Source organism: Oncorhynchus gorbuscha, linkage group LG26 (genome assembly GCF_021184085.1).
Source record: "Oncorhynchus gorbuscha isolate QuinsamMale2020 ecotype Even-year linkage group LG26, OgorEven_v1.0, whole genome shotgun sequence".
In the NCBI taxonomy this organism is placed as follows: Eukaryota; Metazoa; Chordata; class Actinopteri; order Salmoniformes; family Salmonidae; genus Oncorhynchus; species Oncorhynchus gorbuscha.
Window position 1 is genome coordinate 23,491,525 of NC_060198.1, and position 19,566 is coordinate 23,511,090.

The 19,566-nt window shown below is 47.0% G+C and overlaps 1 protein-coding gene across 1 annotated transcript in view; it reads left to right on the forward strand.

The window, feature by feature from the left end:
- The window catches only part of LOC124016157 (retinoic acid receptor alpha), a 203,371-nt gene that overhangs the window by 41,106 nt on the left and 142,699 nt on the right, over positions 1-19,566 (forward strand). Inside the window, exon 3 of the mRNA XM_046331696.1 lies at positions 3,127-3,221. The gene's annotated coding sequence lies outside the window, so the exon portion shown is untranslated. The remainder of the gene's footprint in view (positions 1-3,126; positions 3,222-19,566) is intronic.

Sequence of the window (19,566 nt, forward strand, 5' to 3'; positions counted from 1 at the left end):
GAGAACAGCATCATTGGCATTCGGACACACACACACAGACCCACCATCTCCCTGCCCCCTCCCATTCCTCTCACACTCCTCTCAGATGCAATGGGCATTTAGTGCGAGATGAGAGGGAAGGAGATTCAAGGAGATTCTCTCCCTACTCCCTTCTTTTTTTTACATTTCTCTGCCGCCCTCCTATCTGCCTCATATAGTACACTGAACTAAAGTATAAACACAACATGTAAAGTGTTGTGTTCCATACACACATACACTGGGCAGATGACAGATGGCGTGTATGGTGTCATGTGGGCGAGCAGTTTGCTATGTCAACATTGTGAACAGAGTGCGCCATGGTGGGATAATGGTATGGGAAGGCATAAGCTACGGACAATGAACACAATTGCATTTTATCGATGGCAATCTGAATGCACAGAGATACAGTGACGAGATCTTGAGGCCGATTGTCGTGCCATTCTCCGTCGCCATCACCTCATGTTTCAGCATGATGATGCACGGCCCTCGCAAGGATCTGTACACAATTACTGGAAGCTGAAAATGTCCCAGTTCTTCCATGGCCTGCATACTCACCAGACATGTCACCCAATGAGCATGTTTGGGATGCTCTGGATTAGAGGTCGACCGATTTATGATTTTTCAATGCCGATACCGATTATTGGAGAACCCAAAAAAAATCCGATACGGATTAATCTGCCAATTTTTATTTCTTTGTAATAATGACAATTACAACAATACTGAACAATACTGAATGAACATTTATTTTAACTTAATATAATACATCAATTTAGCATCAAATAAATAATGAAACATGTTCAATTTGGTTTATATAATGCAAAAACAAAGTGTTGGCAAAGAATTGCACTTTTACTTTGCCATGTAAAAAAGCTAACGTTTGAGTTCCTTGCTCAGAACATGAGAACATATGAAAGCTGGTGATTCCTTTTAATATGAGACTTCAATATTAAAAGGTAAGATGTTTTAGGTTGTAGTTAATATAGTATTTATAGGACTATTTCTCTCTATACCATTTGTATTTTATATACCTTTGACTATTTGATGTTCTTATAGGCACTATAGTATTGCGAGTGTAACAGTATAGCTTCCGTCCCTCTCGTCGCCCCTACCTGGGCTTGAACCAGGAACACATCGACAATAGCGATGTGCTGTTGAGAGCAAGGGGAATAACTACTCAAGTCTCAGAGCGAGTGACGTTTGAAACGCTATTAGCGCGCACCCTGCTAACTAGCTAGCCATTCCACATCGGTTACACCAGCCATGAGGCTGATGTGCTTGCAAAGAGCTGCTGGCAAAACGCACAAAAATGCTGTTTAAATGAATGATTACGAGCCTGCTGCTGCCTACCATCACTCAGTCAGACTGCTCTATCAAATTATAGACTTAATTATAACATAACACACAGAAATACGAGCCTTTGGTGATTAATATGGTCGAATCCGGAAACTATCAATTCAAAAACAAAACATTTATTATTTCAATGAAATACGGAAACGTTCAGTATTTTATCTAACGGGTGGCAACCCTAAGTCTAAATATTCTTGTTACATTGCACAAACTTCAATGTTATGTCATAATTACGTAAAATTCTGGCAAATGAGTTCGCAATGAGCCAGGCTGACCAAACTGTTGCATATACCCTGACTCTGCGTGCAATGAACACAAGACAAGTGACACAATTTCACCTGGTTAATATTGCCTGCTAACCTGGATTTCTTTTAGTTAAATATGCAGGTTTAAAAATACACTGCTCAAAAAAATAAAGGAACACTTAAACAACACAATGTAACTCCAAGTCAAATTTCCATTGATTGTTTTTGTTTGATTTTGTTGTCAGCACATTCAACTATGCAAAGAAAAAAGTATTTAATAAGAATATTTCATCCATTCAGATCTAGGATGTGTTATTTTAGTGTTCCCTTTATTTTTTTGAGCAGTGTAAAAACTTCTGTGTATTGATTTTAAGAAAGGCATTGGTGTTTATGGTTAGGTACAGTTGTCCAATGATTGTGCTTTTTTCGCAAATGCGCTTTTGTTAAATCATCCCCCAGCTTCGATTATATGCAACGCAGGACACGCTAGATAAACTAGTAATATCACAATAACTAGTGATTATGATTGATAATTTTTTATAAGATAAGTTTAATGCTAGCTAGCAACTTACCTTGGCTTCCACTGCATTTGCGTAACAGGCTTGCTCCTCGTGGAGTGCAATGAGAGGCAGGTGGTTAGAGCATTGGACAAGTTTACTGTAAGGTTGCAAGTTTGGATCCCCCGAGCTGACAAGGTAAAAATCTGTCGTTCTGCCTCTGAACAAGGCAGTTAACCCACCGTTACTAAGCTGTCACTGAAAATAAGAATGTGTTCTTAACTGACTTGCCGAGTTAAATAAAGGTATAACAAAACAAAAAAAATTGGCAAAATCGGCGCCCCAAAAAATACCAATTTCCGATTGTTATGAAAACTTGAAATCGGCCATTCCGATTAATCGGTCGACCTCTACTATGGATCGATGTGTACGACAGCGTGTTCCAGTTCACGCCAATATCCAGAAACTTCGCACAGCCATTGAGGGTTGAAACAACAGTCCATAGGCCACAATCAACAGCCTGATCAACTCTATGCGAAGGAGACGTGTTGCGCTGCATGAGACAAATGGTGGTCACCCCTACCTTTTTTTAAACTGTGTCTGACCAACAGATGCATGTCTGGATTCCCAGTCATGTCAAATTCATAGATTGGGGTATAATGAATTTATTTCAATTGACGGATTTCCATATATGAACTGTTAACTCAGTAAAATCTTTGAAATTGTTGCATTTATATGAGAGAGAGAGAGAGAGAGAGAGAGAGAGAGAGAGAGAGAGAGAGAGAGAGAGAGAGAGAGAGAGAGAGAGAGAGAGAGAGAGAGAGAGAGAGAGAGAGAGAGAGAGAGAGAGAGAGAGAGAGAGAGAGAGAGAGAGAGAGAGAGAGAGAGAGAGAGAGAGAGAGAGAGAGAGAGAGAGAGAGAGAGAGAGAGAGAGAGAGAGAGAGAGAGAGAGAGAGAGAGACTGTCGTGGAGAGCTATGCGTACTAAAGCTAATATCTTCTCTCTCTTTCTTATTATAGATGCCTATGTCACTGCCATGGCAGACCACTGCTTTTGGAGGTTAATAGCAGCCTGACACAGCTGTTTCGGGGTTAGGGCTTCGCCACGGTGCAAGGTAAGCCTCTTCCATGGTGCTTGGCTGTATGCCAACGACATGCTCTAATCTATGCCAAATAATCAGTCCGCTTTCAGAGTCAGGTGTGGCATTGGGAATGGGTGTGTGTGTACACTATGTGAACAGGTGTGTGTTCTCATGCACATAAAACACGTTTTTGTCTTTCTGTTTGTGGAAGGAGTGCATGAGTGAACTCCTATGTAGGGTGTGCGTGTGTGTGTGCAAGCATGTGGTACTTGTGTGTGTTTATCCTCAAATAACCTCTCTGGATGTCGTTTCGCCACGCCAAAATATGTTTAGTTGCCTGGGAATGCCAGGGGGGGAGAGCGGAGACGGGGAAGAGGGGGGAACGAGAGGAAAGCATGAAAAAGACCGTTGGAAAAGGAACGAGAGTGGGAAAAAAAAGAGGGAGTCCCTCTATCCCTCGGCTGTGTAGTCCAGCCTGTTCTAGCCGGATTTCCAGCCTGTTCTAATTTCAACTTTGTTCTAATTTCCACTCTCCCTGGAACACACACACACACGATCCCAATCACGATCCCAATCGCGGACTCACACAGACGAATCCAGACTGGAGCGGACACGTGGATACAGGAACACACCAAAAATACACTGTCACCCTGCACTCACAGGGACCAATTCATACAGGCCGCGTCAATGCATTTTTCCAAACCCATCCAACCTACAGTGTAGTGTACCCACAGGCACCCAGACATATTCATTCACATGTATCGGTCTTTCACTGGCCGACCTTGCACCAGCAGGAACAACTCAACTGACTAGAGCTGCAAGGCTTCTACAGCTACGGCCAGCGACGGCTAGCGCAGCCGTTCTCTCATTCTCATGCCCCCCCCGTCGTGTATATAGGTGAGCTCAGCGCTATCCCTCATCTCGCTGTCCCCCTCTATGTTTATCGCTACACACACACACACACTGGCAAACTCTGGTGTTATCATCTAGGCTTCCTCCCCAGCCCCACTGGGACTCGTGCCCAGCTTTTGATGTTGTTGCTCAGCTCAAAAAGAGCTCTCTCACACTGACGACGACACACTGCTGTTAGACTTGAGGCCCTGTTCCCCGCCTACGAGAGGAGGGGAATCTGAGGAGCGGAGTGACGAAAGAGATCTACTTTTCAATTCATACTACATCCTTGCCTTTACCGTTCGTTGTGGCTGGCAACGCGCCGGTCGTGGTCCGCAGCTCCAGTTGACAAACGCTTAAACAACCTGAGTGACTTTTCTCCTGAAACGTCTTAGCACTCAAGGATGTGCAGACAAAGGGTTTATTTTCTTGTCTGTACACGTTCGGTTAGCTGACAATACACAGCCGACTCTTGCTAGCTAACGTCATGCTTCATGATCAAGTAACGTTAGCAAATCAATAATGACCGTTTACCCCTAAAAAAAGGAAAAGTTGAGTAAAATGTCTTTCTCTCTTCAATTTACTCTCTTCATTCTCTCTCTTCACTTAGCCCCCCTCTCTCTCTTTGTATACCTGAATTAACTAACCCTTTCCCTTAACTCTTCTCTCTCTCTAACCCTAACCCTTTCCCTCCACTCTTCTCTCTCTCTCTAACCCTAACCCTTTCCCTCCACTCTTCTCTCTCCATCCTAACCCTTTCCCTCCACTCTTCTCAATCTCTAACCCCAACCCTTTCCCTCCACTCTTCTCTCTCTCTAACCCCAACCCTTTCCCTCCACTCTTCTCTCTCTCTAACCCCAACCCTTTCCCTCCACTCTTCTCTCTCTCTAACCCTAACTCATTCCCTCCACTCTTCTCTCTCTCTCTAACCCTTTCCATCCACTCTTCTCTCTCTCTCTAACCCTTTCCAGCCACTCTTCTCTCTCTCTAACCCTTTCCAGCCACTCTTCTCTCTCTCTAACCCTTTCCATCCACTCTTCTCTCTCTCTAACCCCAACCCTTTCCCTCCACTCTTCTCTCTCTCTCTAACCCTAACTCATTCCCTCCACTCTTCTCTCTCTCTCTAACCATTTCCATCCACTCTTCTCTCTCTCTCTAACCCTTTCCAGCCACTCTTCTCTCTCTCTCTAACCCTTTCCAGCCACGCTTCTCTCTCTCTCTAACCCTTTCCATCCACTCTTCTCTCTCTCTAACCCCAACCCTTTCCCTCCACTCTTCTCTCTCTCTCTAACCCTAACTCATTCCCTCCACTCTTCTCTCTCTCTCTCTAACCCTTTCCATCCACTCTTCTCTCTCTCTCTAACCCTTTCCAGCCACTCTTCTCTCTCTCTAACCCTTTCCAGCCACTCTTCTCTCTCTCTAACCCTTTCCATCCACTCTTCTCTCTCTCTAACCCCAACCCTTTCCCTCCACTCTTCTCTCTCTCTCTAACCCTAACTCATTCCCTCCACTCTTCTCTCTCTCTCTAACCATTTCCATCCACTCTTCTCTCTCTCTCTAACCCTTTCCAGCCACTCTTCTCTCTCTAACCCTTTCCATCCACGCTTCTCTCTCTCTCTAACCCTTTCCATCCACTCTTCTCTCTCTCTAACCCCAACCCTTTCCCTCCACTCTTCTCTCTCTCTCTCTAACCCTAACTCATTCCCTCCACTCTTCTCTCTCTCTCTCTAACCCTTTCCATCCACTCTTCTCTCTCTCTCTAACCCTTTCCAGCCACTCTTCTCTCTCTCTAACCCTTTCCATCCACTCTTCTCTCTCTCTCTAACCCTTTCCATCCACTCTTCTCTCTCTCTCTCTAACCCTTTCCCTCCACTCTTCTCTCTCTCTAACCCTAACTCATTCCCTCCACTCTTCTCTCTCTCTCTAAACCTTTCCAGCCACGCTTCTCTCTCTCTCTAACCCTTTCCATCCACTCTTCTCTCTCTCTCTAACCCTTTCCATCCACTTTTCTCTCTCTCTCTAACCCTTTCCATCCACTCTTCTCTCTCTCTAACCCTAACCCTTTTCCTCCACTCTTCTCTCTCTCTAACCCCAAACCTTTCCCTGCACTCTTCTCTCTCTCTCTCTCTAACCCTTTCCCTCCACTCTTCTCAATCTCTAACCCCAACCCTTTCCCTGCACTCTTCTCTCTCTCTCTCTCTAACCCTTTCCCTCCACTCTTCTCTTTCTCTCTCTCTAACCCTTTCCCTCCACTCTTCTCTCTCTCTCTAATCCTAACCCTTTTCCATCCACTCTTCTCTCTCTCTAATCCTAACCCTTTCCAGCCACTCTTCTCTCTCTCTAACCCTTTCCATCCACGCTTCTCTCTCTCTAACCCTTTCCATCCACTCTTCTCTCTCTCTCTCTCTAACCCTTTCCATCCACTTTTCTCTCTCTCTAACCCTTTCCATCCACTCTTCTCTCTCTCTAACCCTAACCCTTTCCTCCACTCTTCTCTCTCTCTCACTTTCCCTAACCCTCCATAACCCTTTCCCTCCACTCTTCTCTCTCTCTAACCCCAACACTTTCCTTAACTTCTCTTTCTAACCCCAACCCTTTCCCTCCACTCTTCTCAATCTCTAACCCCAACCATTTCCATCCACTCTTCTCTCTCTCTCTAACCCTTTCCATCCACTCTTCTCTCTCTCTAACCCTTTCCATCCACTCTTCTCTCTCTCTCTAACCCTTTCCATCCACTCTCTTTCTCTCTCTCTAACCCCTTTCCCTCCACTCTTCTCTCTCTCTAACCCTAACTCATTCCCTCCACTCTTCTCTCTCTCTCTAACCCTTTCCAACCCTCTCTTTCCTAACCCTTTCCATCCACTCTCTCTCTCTCTCTAACCCTTTCCATCCACTTTCTCTCTCTAACCCTTTCCATCCACTCTTTCTCTCTCTAACCCTAACCCTTTCCCTCCACTCTTCTCTCTCTCTAACCCCAACCCTTTCCCTCCACTCTTCTCTCTCTAACCCCAACCCTTTCTCCAATCTTCCCTCCACTCTTCTCAATCTCTAACCCTAACTCCCTTCTTCCTCTCCTAACCCCAACACTTTCCCTCCACTCTCTCTCTCTAACCCTTTCCTTCCACTCTTCTCTCTCTCTCTTTCCCTCCACTCTTCTCTCTCTCTCTAACCCTTTCCAACCCTTTCTCTAACCCCAACCCTTTCCCTCCACTCTTCTCTCTCTCTAACCCCAACCCTTTCCTAACCCCAACCCTCCACTCTTCTCTAACCCAAACCCTTTCTCTCTCTCTAACCCCAACACTTTCCCTCCACTCTTCTCTCCCTAACCCTTTCCCCACTCTTCTCTCCCCAACCCTTTCCCTCCACTCTTCTCTCCTAACCCCAACCCTTTCCCTCCACTCTTCTCTCTAACCCCAACCCTTTCCCCACTCTCTCTCAATCCTAACCCCAAACCTTTTCCTCCACTCTTCTCTCTCTCTCTAACCCTTCCAACCCTTTCCTTCCACTCTTCTCTCTCTTCTTTCCCTACACTCTTCTGTCTCCCTAACCCCAACCCTAACCCTTTCCCTCCACTCTTCTCAATCCTAACCCCAAACCTTTCCCTCCACTATTCTCTCTCTAACCCCAACACTTTCCCTCCACTCTCTTCCCTAACCCTTTCCCTCCACTCTTCTCTCTAACCCCAACCCTCTTCTCAGTCCTAACCCCAACTCTTCTCTCTCTCTCTAACCCTTTCCATCCACTCTTCTCTCTCTCTCTAACCCTTTCCACTCTTATCTCTCTCTCTAACCCTTTCCCTCCACTCTTCTCTCTCTCTCTAACCCTTTCCATCCACTCTTCTCTCTCTCTAACCCTTTCCATCCACTCTTCTCTCTCTCTCTAACCCTTTCCATCCACTCTTCTCTCTCTCTAAACCCTTTCCTCCACTCTTCTCTCTCTCTAACCCCAACACTTTCCCTCCACTCTTCTCTCCTAACCCTTTCCCTCCACCCTTTCTCTCTCTAACCCCAAACTTCCACTCTTCTCTCTCTCTTCTTTCCTTCCACTCTTCTCTCTCTCTAACCCCAACCCTTTCCCTCTCTTCTCAATCTCTAACCCCAACCATTTCCCTCCACTCTTCTCTCTCTCTCTCTCTAACCCCAAACCCTTTAACCCTTTCCAGTTCTCTCTCTCTAACCCTTTCCATCCACTCTTCTCTCTCTAACCCCAACACTTTCCCTCCACTCTTCTCTCCCTAACCCTTTCCCTCCACTCTTCTCTCTCTCTAACCCTTTCCATCCACTCTTCTCTCTCTAACCCTAACCCTTTCCCTCCACTCTTCTCTCCCCAACCCTTTCCCTCCACTCTTCTCTCTCTCTAACCCCAACCCTTTCCCTCCACTCTTCTCAGTCTCTAACCCCAACCCTTTCCCTCCACTCTTCTCAATCTCTAACCCCAAACCTTTTTCCATCCTCTCTCTCTAACCCTTTCCCTCCACTCTTCTCAATCCTAACCCCAACCCTTTCCCTGCACTCTCTCTCTCTCTCTCTCTCTCTAACCCTTTCCCCTCTCTAACCCTTTCCTCCACTCTTCTCTCTCTCTCTAATCTAACCCTTTTCCATCCACTCTTCTCTCTCTCTAATCCTAACCCTTTCCAGCCACTCTTCTCTCTCTCTAACCCTTTCCATCCACTCTTCTCTCTCTCTCTAACCCTTTCCATCCACTCTTTCTCTCTCTCTCTCTAACCCTTTCCATCCACTTTTCTCTCTCTCTAACCCTTTCCATCCACTCTTCTCTCTCTCTAACCCTAACCCTTTCCCTCCACTCTTCTCTCTAACCCCAACACTTTCCCTCCACTCTTCTCTCCATAACCCTTTCCTCCACTAACCCCAACACTTTCCTTCCACTCTTCTCTCTCTCTAACCCTTTCCCTCCACTCTTCTCAATCTCTAACCCCAACCATTTCCTCCACTCTTCTCTCTCTCTCTCTCTCTCTAACCCCAACCCTTTCCCTCCACTTTCTCTCTCTCTCTAACCCTTTTCCATCTCACTCTCTAACCCTTTCCATCCACTCTTCTCTCTCTAACCCCAACCTTTCCCTCCACTCTTCTGTCTCTCTAACCCCAACCCTTTCCCTTAACTCTTCTCTCTCTCTAACCCTAACCCTTTCCCTCCACTCTTCTCTCTCTCTAACCCTAACCCTTTCCCTCCACTCTTCTCAATCTCTAACCCCAACCCTTTCCCTCCACTCTTCTCAATCTCTAACCCCAACCCTTTCCCTGCACTCTTCTCTCTCTCTCTCTCTCTCTCTAACCCTTTCCCTCCACTCTTCTCTTTCTCTCTCTCTAACCCTTTCCCTCCACTCTTCTCTCTCTCTCTAATCCTAACCCTTTTCCATCCACTCTTCTCTCTCTCTAATCCTAACCCTTTCCAGCCACTCTTCTCTCTCTCTAACCCTTTCCATCCACTCTTCTCTCTCTCTCTAACCCTTTCCATCCACTTCTTCTCTCTCTCTCTAACCCTTTCCATCCACTTTTCTCTCTCTCTAACCCTTTCCATCCACTCTTCTCTCTCTCTAACCCTAACCCTTTCCCTCCACTCTTCTCTCTCTCTAACCCCAACACTTTCCCTCCACTCTTCTCTCATAACCCTTTCCCTCCACTCTTCTCTCTCTAACCCCAACACTTTCCTTCTTCTCTCTCTCTCTAACCCCAACCCTTTCCCTCCACTCTTCTCAATCTCTAACCCCAACCATTTCCCTCCACTCTTCTCTCTCTCTCTCTCTCTCTAACCCCAACCCTTTCCCTCCACTCTTCTCTCTCTCTCTAACCCTTTCCATCCACCTCTTTAACCCTTTCCATCCACTCTTCTCTCTCTAACCCCAAACTTTCCCTCCACTCTTCTGTCTCTCTAACCCCAACCCTTTCCCTTAACTCTTCTCTCTCTAACCCTAACCCTTTCCCTCCACTCTCTTCTCTCTCTAACCCTAACCCTTTCCCTCCACTCTTCTCAATCTCTAACCCCAACCCTTTCCCTCCACTCTTCTTCTCTCTAACCCCAACCCTTTCCCTCCACTCTTCTCTCTCTCTAACCCCAACCCTTTCCCTCCACCTCTAACCCTAACTCATTCCCTCCACTCTTCTCTCTCTCTCTAACCCTTTCCATCCACTCTTCTCTCTCTCTCTAACCCTTTCCAGCCACTCTTCTCTCTCTCTAACCCTTTCCAGCCACTCTTCTCTCTCTCTAACCCTTTCCATCCACTCTTCTCTCTCTCTAACCCCAACCCTTTCCCTCCACTCTTCTCTCTCTCTCTAACCCTAACTCATTCCCTCCACTCTTCTCTCTCTCTCTAACCATTTCCATCCACTCTTCTCTCTCTCTCTAACCCTTTCCAGCCACTCTTCTCTCTCTAACCCTTTCCATCCACGCTTCTCTCTCTCTCTAACCCTTTCCATCCACTCTTCTCTCTCTCTAACCCCAACCCTTTCCCTCCACTCTTCTCTCTCTCTCTAACCCTAACTCATTCCCTCCACTCTTCTCTCTCTCTCTCTAACCCTTTCCATCCACTCTTCTCTCTCTCTCTAACCCTTTCCAGCCACTCTTCTCTCTCTCTAACCCTTTCCAGCCACTCTTCTCTCTCTCTAACCCTTTCCATCCACTCTTCTCTCTCTCTAACCCCAACCCTTTCCCTCCACTCTTCTCTCTCTCTCTAACCCTAACTCATTCCCTCCACTCTTCTCTCTCTCTCTAACCATTTCCATCCACTCTTCTCTCTCTCTCTAACCCTTTCCAGCCACTCTTCTCTCTCTAACCCTTTCCATCCACGCTTCTCTCTCTCTCTAACCCTTTCCATCCACTCTTCTCTCTCTCTAACCCCAACCCTTTCCCTCCACTCTTCTCTCTCTCTCTCTAACCCTAACTCATTCCCTCCACTCTTCTCTCTCTCTCTCTAACCCTTTCCATCCACTCTTCTCTCTCTCTCTAACCCTTTCCAGCCACTCTTCTCTCTCTCTAACCCTTTCCATCCACTCTTCTCTCTCTCTCTAACCCTTTCCATCCACTCTTCTCTCTCTCTCTCTAACCCTTTCCCTCCACTCTTCTCTCTCTCTAACCCTAACTCATTCCCTCCACTCTTCTCTCTCTCTCTAAACCTTTCCAGCCACGCTTCTCTCTCTCTAACCCTTTCCATCCACTCTTCTCTCTCTCTCTAACCCTTTCCATCCACTTTTCTCTCTCTCTCTAACCCTTTCCATCCACTCTTCTCTCTCTCTAACCCTAACCCTTTCCCTCCACTCTTCTCTCTCTCTAACCCCAAACCTTTCCCTGCACTCTTCTCTCTCTCTCTCTCTAACCCTTTCCCTCCACTCTTCTCAATCTCTAACCCCAACCCTTTCCCTGCACTCTTCTCTCTCTCTCTCTCTAACCCTTTCCCTCCACTCTTCTCTTTCTCTCTCTCTAACCCTTTCCCTCCACTCTTCTCTCTCTCTCTAATCCTAACCCTTTTCCATCCACTCTTCTCTCTCTCTAATCCTAACCCTTTCCAGCCACTCTTCTCTCTCTCTAACCCTTTCCATCCACGCTTCTCTCTCTCTCTAACCCTTTCCATCCACTCTTCTCTCTCTCTCTCTCTAACCCTTTCCATCCACTTTTCTCTCTCTCTAACCCTTTCCATCCACTCTTCTCTCTCTCTAACCCTAACCCTTTCCCTCCACTCTTCTCTCTCTCTAACCCCAACACTTTCCCTCCACTCTTCTCTCCATAACCCTTTCCCTCCACTCTTCTCTCCTAATAACCCTTTCCCTCCACTCTTCTCTCTCTCTAACCCCAACACTTTTTCCTTCCACTCTCTTCTCTCTCTAACCCCAACCATTTCCATCCACTCTTCTCTCTCTCTCTAACCCTTTCCAGCCACTCTTCTCTCTCTCTAACCCTTTCCATCCACTCTTCTCTCTCTCTCTAACCCTTTCCATCCACTCTTCTCTCTCTCTCTAACCCTTTCCCTCCACTCTTCTCTCTCTCTAACCCTAACTCATTCCCTCCACTCTTCTCTCTCTCTCTAACCCTTTCCAGCCACGCTTCTCTCTCTCTCTAACCCTTTCCATCCACTCTTCTCTCTCTCTCTAACCCTTTCCATCCACTTTTCTCTCTCTCTCTAACCCTTTCCATCCACTCTTCTCTCTCTCTAACCCTAACCCTTTCCCTCCACTCTTCTCTCTCTCTAACCCCAACACTTTCCCTCCACTCTTCTCTCCATAACCCTTTCCCTCCACTCTTCTCTCTCTCTAACCCCAACCCTTTCCTTCCAATCTTCTCTCTCTCTAACCCCAACCCTTTCCCTCCACTCTTCTCAATCTCTAACCCCAACCATTTCCCTCCACTCTTCTCTCTCTCTCTCTAACCCCAACACTTTCCCTCCACTCTTCTCTCCCTAACCCTTTCCTTCCACTCTTCTCTCTCTCTAACCCCAACCCTTTCCCTCCACTCTTCTCTCTCTCTCTAACCCTTTCCATCCATCCTTCTCTCTCTCTAACCCTTTCCATCCACTCTTCTCTCTCTAACCCCAACCCTTTCCCTCCACTCTTCTCTCTCTCTAACCCCAACCCTTTCCCTCCACTCTTCTCTCTCTCTCTCTCTCTCTCTAACCCCAACCCTTTCCCTCCACTCTTCTCTCTCTCTAACCCAAACCCTTTCCCTCCACTCTTCTCTCTCTAACCCCAACACTTTCCCTCCACTCTTCTCTCCCTAACCCTTTCCCTCCACTCTTCTCTCCCCAACCCTTTCCCTCCACTCTTCTCTCTCTAACCCCAACCCTTTCCCTCCACTCTTCTCAGTCTCTAACCCCAACCCTTTCCCTCCACTCTTCTCAATCTCTAACCCCAAACCTTTCCCTCCACTCTTCTCTCTCTCTCTCTAACCCCAACACTTTCCCTCCACTCTTCTCTCCCTAACCCTTTCCTTCCACTCTTCTCTCTCTCTAACCCCAACCCTTTCCCTACACTCTTCTGTCTCCCTAACCCCAACCCTAACCCTTTCCCTCCACTCTTCTCAATCTCTAACCCCAAACCTTTCCCTCCACTCTTCTCTCTCTAACCCCAACACTTTCCCTCCACTCTTCTCTCCCTAACCCTTTCCCTCCACTCTTCTGTCTATCTAACCCCAACCCTTTCCCTCCACTCTTCTCAGTCTCTAACCCCAACTCATTCCCTCCTCTCTCTCTCTAACCCTTTCCATCCACTCTTCTCTCTCTCTCTAACCCTTTCCAGCCACTCTTATCTCTCTCTCTAACCCTTTCCCTCCACTCTTCTCTCTCTCTCTAACCCTTTCCATCCACTCTTCTCTCTCTCTAACCCTTTCCATCCACTCTTCTCTCTCTCTCTAACCCTTTCCATCCACTCTTCTCTCTCTCTAACCCTACTCCTTTCCCTCCACTCTTCTCTCTCTCTAACCCCAACACTTTCCCTCCACTCTTCTCTCCATAACCCTTTCCCTCCACCCTTCTCTCTCTCTAACCCCAACCCTTTACTTCCACTCTTCTCTCTCTCTAAACTCAACCCCAACCCTTTCCTTCCACTCTTCTCTCTCTCTAACCCCAACCCTTTCCCTCCACTCTTCTCAATCTCTAACCCCAACCATTTCCCTCCACTCTTCTCTCTCTCTCTCTCTAACCCCAACCCTTTCCCTCCACTCTTCTCTCTCTCTCTAACCCTTTCCATCCACCGTTCTCTCTCTCTAACCCTTTCCATCCACTCTTCTCTCTCTAACCCCAACACTTTCCCTCCACTCTTCTCTCCCTAACCCTTTCCCTCCACTCTTCTCTCTCTCTAACCCTTTCCATCCACTCTTCTCTCTCTCTAACCCTAACCCTTTCCCTCCACTCTTCTCTCCCCAACCCTTTCCCTCCACTCTTCTCTCTCTCTAACCCCAACCCTTTCCCTCCACTCTTCTCAGTCTCTAACCCCAACCCTTTCCCTCCTCTCTTCTCAATCTCTAACCCCAAACCTTTCCCTGCACTCTTCTCTCTCTCTCTCTCTAACCCTTTCCCTCCACTCTTCTCAATCTCTAACCCCAACCCTTTCCCTGCACTCTCTCTCTCTCTCTCTCTCTCTAACCCTTTCCTCCACTCTTCTTTCTTTCTCTCTCTCTAACCCTTTCCCTCCACTCTTCTCTCTCTCTCTAATCCTAACCCTTTTCCATCCACTCTTCTCTCTCTCTAATCCTAACCCTTTCCAGCCACTCTTCTCTCTCTCTAACCCTTTCCATCCACTCTTCTCTCTCTCTCTAACCCTTTCCATCCACTCTCTCTAACCCTTTCCATCCACTTTCTCTCTCTCTAACCCTTTCCATCCACTCTTCTCTCTCTCTAACCCTAACCCTTTCCCTCCACTCTTCTCTCTCTCTAACCCCAACACTTTCCCTCCACTCTTCTCTCCATAACCCTTTCCCTCCACTCTTCTCTCTCTCTAACCCCAACACTTTCTTCCACTCTTCTCTCTCTAACCCCAACCCTTTCCCTCCACTCTTCTCAATCTCTAACCCCAACCATTTCCCTCCACTCTTCTCTCTCTCTCTCTCTCTCTAACCCCAACCCTTTCCCTCCACTCTTCTCTCTCTCTCTAACCCTTTCCATCCACCCTTCTCTCTCTCTAACCCTTTCCATCCACTCTTCTCTCTCTAACCCCAACACTTTCCCTCCACTCTTCTGTCTCTCTAACCCCAACCCTTTCCCTCCTCTTCTCTCTCTCTCTCCTAACTCTAACCCTCCACTCCCTCTTCCCTCCTAACTCTTTCCATCCATCTCTCTCTCTCTAACCCTTTCCATCCACTCTTCTCCTAACTCTAACCCTTTCCATCCTCTTCTCTCTCTCTCTAACCCTTTCCACTCTCTTCTAACCCTTTCCATCCACTCTTCTCTCTCTCTCTAACCCTTTCCATCCACTCTTCTCCTCTAACCCTTTCCATCCACTCTTCTCTCTAACTCTAACCCTTTCCATCCCTCTTTCCATCCACTCTTCTCTCTCTCTAACCCTTTCCATCCACTCTTCTCTCTCTCTCTAACCCTTTCCATCCACTCTCTATCTCTCTCTCTAACCCTTTCCATCCACTCTTCTCTCTCTAACCCTTTCCATCCACTCTTCTCTCTCTCTAACCCTTTCCATCCACTCTCTCTAACCCTTCTCTCTCTCTAACCCTTTCCTCCACTCTTCTCTCTCTCTCAACCCTTTCCTCCACTCTTCTCTCTAACCCTTTCCATCCACTCTTCTCTCTAACTCTCTAACCCTTTCCATCCACTCTCTCTCTCTAACCCTTTCCTCCACTCTTCTCTCTCAACCCTTTTCCCTCTTCTCTCTCTAACCCTTTCCATCCACTCTTCTCTCTCTCTAACCCTTTCCATCCCTCTTCTCTCTCTCTAACCCTTCCTTTCCCTCCACTCTTCTCTCTAACCCCAACCATTTCCCTCCTCTCTTTACTTCCAAACTCTTTCCTTCTCTCTCTCTAACCCCAACCCTTTCCCTCCACTCCTCAATTTAACCCCAACCCCTCCACTCTCTCTCTCTCTCTAACCCCAACCTTTTCCCTCCACTCTTCTCTCTCTCTCTAACCCTTTCCATCCACCGTTCTCTCTCTCTAACCCTTTCCATCCACTCTTCTCTCTCTAACCCCAACACTTTCCCTCCACTCTTCTCTCCCTAACCCTTTCCCTCCACTCTTCTCTCTCTCTAACCCTTTCCATCCACTCTTCTCTCTCTCTAACCCTAACCCTTTCCCTCCACTCTTCTCTCCCCAACCCTTTCCCTCCACTCTTCTCTCTCTCTAACCCCAACCCTTTCCCTCCACTCTTCTCAGTCTCTAACCCCAACCCTTTCCCTCCTCTCTTCTCAATCTCTAACCCCAAACCTTTCCCTGCACTCTTCTCTCTCTCTCTCTCTAACCCTTTCCCTCCACTCTTCTCAATCTCTAACCCCAACCCTTTCCCTGCACTCTTCTCTCTCTCTCTCTCTAACCTAACCCTTTCCCTCCACTCTTCTCTTTCTCTCTCTCTAACCCTTTCCCTCCACTCTTCTCTCTCTCTCTAATCCTAACCCTTTTCCATCCACTCTTCTCTCTCTCTAATCCTAACCCTTTCCAGCCACTCTTCTCTCTCTCTAACCCTTTCCATCCACTCTTCTCTCTCTCTCTAACCCTTTCCATCCACTCTTCTCTCTCTCTCTCTAACCCTTTCCATCCACTTTTCTCTCTCTCTAACCCTTTTCCATCCACTCTCTCTCTAACCCTAACCCTTTCCCTCCACTCTTCTCTCTCTCTAACCCCAACACTTTCCCTCCACTCTTCTCTCCATAACCCTTTCCCTCCACTCTTCTCTCTCTCTAACCCCAACACTTTCCTTCCACTCTTCTCTCTCTCTAACCCCAACCCTTTCCCTCCACTCTTCTCAATCTCTAACCCCAACCATTTCCCTCCACTCTCTCTCTCTCTCTAACCCCTAACCCTTTCCTCCACTCTTCTCTCTCTCTCTAACCCTTTCCCTCCACTCTTCTTCTCTCTAAACCAACCCTTTCCCTCCACTCTCTCTCTCTCTTTCTAACCCTCTCTCCTAACCCTTTCCACCCTTCTCCTCTCTAAACCTTTCCATCCACTCTTCTCTCTCTCTCTCTAACCCCAACTTCCTTTCTCTAACCCTTTTCCACTTTCTCTCTCTCTCTAACCCTTTCCTCTTCTCTCTCTCTAACCCCATCCCTCTTTCTCCTCCACCCTAACCCTTTCCCTCCACTCTTCTCTCTCTCTAACCCTTTCCTCCAACTTCTCTCTCTCTAACCCTAACCCTTTTCCCTCTCCACTCTCCACTCTCTCTCTCTCTCTAACCCCAACCCTTTCCATCCACTCTTCTCTCTCTCTCTAACCCTTTCCATCCACTCTTCTCTCTCTCTCTAACCCTTTCCATCCACTCTTCTCTCTAACTCTAACCCTTTCCATCCACTCTCCACTCTTCTCCACTCTCTCTCTCTCTAACCCTTTCCATCCACTCTTCTCTCTAACTCTAACCCTTTCCATCCACTCTTCTCTCTAACTCTAACCCTTTCCATCCACTCTTCTCTCTCTCTCTAACCCTTTCCATCCACTCTTCTCTCTAACTCTAACCCTTTCCACCCACTCTTCTCTCTCTCTCTAACCCTTTCCATCCACTCTTCTCTCTCTCTCTAACCCTTTCCATCCACTCTTCTCTCTAACTCTAACCCTTTCCATCCACTCTTCTCTCTAACTCTAACCCTTTCCATCCACTCTTCTCTCTAACTCTAACCCTTTCCATCCACTCTTCTCTCTCTCTCTAACCCTTTCCATCCACTCTTCTCTCTCTCTCTAACCCTTTCCATCCACTCTTCTCTCTAACTCTAACCCTTTCCATCCACTCTTTCATCTCTCTAACTCTAACCCTTTCCATCCACTCTTCTCTTCTCTCTAACCCTTTCCATCCAACCCTTTCCATCCACTCTTCTCTCTCTCTCTAACCCTTTCCATCCACTCTAACTCTAACCCTTTCCATTCTTCTCTCTAACTCTAACCCTTTCCATCCACTCTTCTCTCTAACTCTAACCCTTTCCATCCACTCTTCTCTCTCTCTCTAACCCTTTCCATCCACTCTTCTCTCTCTCTCTCTAACCCTTTCCATCCACTCTTCTCTCTCTCTCTCACTAACCCTTTCCATCTGCTCGCGGCTGTGCTTCCTTGTGTAGTCTGTAATAGCTTGCAAGCACTGCCACATCCGACGAGCGTCGGAGCCGGTGTAGTATGATTCAATCTTAGTCCTGTATTGATGCTTTGCCTGTTTGATGGTTCGTCACAGGGCATAGCGGGATTTCTTGTAAGCTTCCGGGTTACCTTTAACTCAGTGTCCATGGCTTCTGGTTGGGGTATGTACGTACAGCCACTGTGGGGACGACGTCCTCAATGCAATGATAAAGCCAGTGACTGATGTGGTGTATTCCTCAATGTCATCGGACAAATCCCGGAACATGTTCCAGTCTGTGACAGCAAAACAGTCCTGTAGTTTAGCATCTGCTTCATCAGACCATTTTTTTTTAGACAGAGTCACTGGTGCTTCCTGCTTTACTTTTTGCTTGTAAGCAGAAATCAGGAGGATAGAGTTGTGGTCAGATTTACCAAATGAAGGGCGAGGGAGAACTCTGTACGCGTCTCTGTGTGTGGAGTAAAGGTGGTCTAGAATTGTTTTCCCTCTGGTTGCACATTTAACATGTTGATAGAGATTAGGTAGAACTGATTTAAGTTTCCCTGCATTAAAGTCTCCGGCCACTAGGAGCGCCGCCTCTGGGTGAGTGGTTTCCTGTTTGCTTATTTCCTTATACAGCTGACTGAGTGCAGTCTTAGTGCCTGCATCTGTCTGTGGAGGTAAATAAACAGCCACGAAAAGTATAGCTGAGAACTCTCCAGGCAAGTAGTGTGGCCTCTCTCTCTAACCTCTCTCTCAATTTTTTAAAATTTTTCTACTGTGTTATTGACTTGTTTATTGTTTACTCCATGGGTAACTCTGTGTTGTTGTCTGTGTCACACTGCTTTGCTTTATCTTGGCCAGGTCGCAGTTGTAAATGAGAACTTGTTCTCAACTAGCCTACCTGGTTAAATAAAGGTGAAATAAATCAACTTAAAACCTTAACCCTTTCTCTCTCGCTCTCTCTCGCTCTCTCTCGCTCTCTCTCCTTTCTCTTTCTCTCTCTCTCTCGCTCCACCTGTCTTTCTATGAAGTGTACAGATCAGATCTTTCCTAGAAAATCCTTGTCCTAACTATTATGTATGGAGTGCATTTTAATGGTACTGGGTGCTAATGGTTCTCTTCAATTATGGTTTGTTCTAATTGGTATGCACTCAGTTGGAGTTTTCCTTTCAGGTGCGTTATAGCCTTTTACTGCCTGCATGTAGATTTAGTTTACATTAGTGCGGTGTGTTCCCCTTGCATTAGCATTCAAATACACTCACATATGGAAGGATGTGCCTGTATGCATGGTAACGCAATGCCCAGAACAATGCCACGGTGGCACAGTGTAGTACCACACTTTGTTTGTTTGTTTACACACACGCACGCACATGCATTCGGTACAGACAGACAGACAGACACTGCGCAAAGCTATGGCCATTACGTTACTGTAGGATGTTGAAGGGGGTCTGTTTTAATAAGACATCTCTAATGACAGTGTAAACCCTCCCGGGCAGAATCTCTCCACTTTTCCCTCAGTCAGTACACGTACACACACGTACACACACACACGCACACGCACACGTACACGTACGCACGCACGCACGCACGCACGCACACACACACACACACACACACACACACTGTACTGCACTGTACTGTTTTGGCTCTTCACGCCACACATCCAGCTTCTGTTTTGGGTTTTCTCTGTACTCTTAGCTTTAATCCGACCATGACACACACACACACACACACACACACACACACACACACACACACACACACACACACACACACTGTACT